The following is a 2,176-nucleotide window of genomic DNA, read 5'->3' on the forward strand; positions in this document are numbered from 1 at the left end:
CTGCAACAGTAGGGAATGTTGAAAGCGATAGGGAACGGTCCAGAGTGTTGTGGCTCACAGAAGAGCACTGTCAGTCCGAGAGCGACATACCCGCGGTAGGCGGGAGTGAAGGAACTACATGTCCCTGGGCGCAATGCGGGCTGACGCTCTGACGTCATCACGCACGGCGCGAAGACGAAGAAAAGGAACATCCGGCATCGAGCGGGTGCCGGTTATTTTGGTTTCCAGGTTCGAGTGCGGAAGAGTGCGGCGTTCTGGTAGGGGTGCACAGCACCAACCTTGATTCTTCGCTGACTTTGTTTCGCACTGCCTTCTTTGATATCCAAGTCCTGCCTAAAAACTGTGTTAGGAGACTTTAGCTAGTAGCGGTACAGCTGCGGTCCCGTTGGAAGCCTCCCTAAGGCATTGCGGGATCGCCAGTACTGTGAGACTTTTACATGGTGTAATTACAGTAGCGCGAGCAGGCGACTCTAGTGTGCTGAGCCGTACCTAGTTCCTAACGGACCGAGTGAGGTATTCAAGTGGTCCGGTGGTTGGCACACCTGACGGTGTGGTTTGGAGATTCCTCTGTGGCGTTTGTGATGTCGTATCATATTCTTCGTTCGCTCTACCCCAGAAGCATGGGAGTAGTGCAAGGGGTTCGTTCTGAATCCTTGAAAGGAGTTGCTGGCAACTAACAGGTTCATAAGCTCCGCTGCACATCAATTGTTTATTTGTATTCTAACAGGGGCGGAGAGGTGACTGCTGGCATACGTCCTCCCCTCCCCCTGTTCTATCAGAGACCCCGGATTTGTGGTATGTCCGATAGTTCAAGGAATGAACACGAGTGGGTGAATTAACAAGGGTGGTAAACTTCGGCTAATCAGTGTCATTTCCGTAGGAGCACGAACTGCCCTGATCCCCGGCTCTCCAGGTCTCCCAGTTCAGGAGTTCTTTCTTTCTTTTACAGGTACAGCAGGGGAAGTAGGGGAAACATTGTGTAAAGGAGTATAGGGGTTGTCCTAACCACAGCGCATTGTTATTTCTCTTTCAGGTTGTAACGCCCTGAACGTCTCAGGATCGTTTAACAGACACGACAATGAGGACGCAACCACTTGTGAAGGGTTAGTTCTTTTAATGAAGGCAAATAAAATACAAAGAACAAACAAAAGTTATAGTCACTGGAATCCTCCAGGCTAAGTACGTTACCAGCCCACAGCACGGATGGTCCTAACCGTCCTCTGCATATACGCCGATCCCGGCGTATGCCAACAGAGGGCAGAAATGAAATGGCCGACAATGCCAATCGGTAGGCTGTGAGGGGCACGAAGAGTGTTGGGGAGAATCGAGGAGTCAGGGAAACACCCAGCCGGGGTCTCTACCTGAAGGGAGCAGCCGCTCAACCTCTTCCTCAGACTGCACCGGGACGCGGAGTCACCTCCTGGTGATGCGTCACCGATACCCCAATCACAAGCAAGAAGACTGAACCGAGAGCAGCCGCTCGATCGATCCTGTGGACTTCCGAGTCTGTAACGCGGCAAACACCTCCTGGTGTGCGTTACAGCTGGCAGTCCCTGTGTCTCTGGTCGGGCTGGGAGTTACGACTCCAACCAGCAAAAGCGCCACTGCGCTTGGACTCAGCCGAGTCAAAAAGCGAAGCTCAATGGTTGACCGGTAGAGCTTCCGGGTCCTTCACAGGTGACGATGGGGCAAGACACGGCCCAGGGAGTAACGACTCGACCTACCTCCGTTCTTGCCTTACTGGAGCACCACTCCGGAACACTGCTCTTCACGAAGCAGGTACGTCGGTGTAAACACAATATCCGACAGCCTTGTACCTCCCGGTTCCTCCCTTTATAGGGCGTGTTTTCCTTGAGTTATGTAACAGCTCTCCTGTTTACATAAGGGCGTGTTTCCCTTGAGTTATGTAACAGCTCTCCTGTTTACATAAGGGCGTGTTTCCCTTGAGTTATGTAACAGCTCTCCTGTTTACATAAGGGCGTGTTTCCCTTGAGTTATGTAACAGCTCTCCTGTTTACATAACCTCTCAACCGCTAAGCATCCTGGGAGATGTAGTCCGTTTTCGCTGGTTACCGTTTTCCTCCCCTCGTATGACAGGAATTCTTGACACAGGTCTCCCTCCCTGCAGTCCCCTTCCTTTCCTTCCCTCGCCTGATCACCCTTCTGTGTCTGTCAT

This window comes from Triturus cristatus, chromosome 2_1 (genome assembly GCF_964204655.1).
Source record: "Triturus cristatus chromosome 2_1, aTriCri1.1, whole genome shotgun sequence".
NCBI classification, from domain to species: Eukaryota; Metazoa; Chordata; class Amphibia; order Caudata; family Salamandridae; genus Triturus; species Triturus cristatus.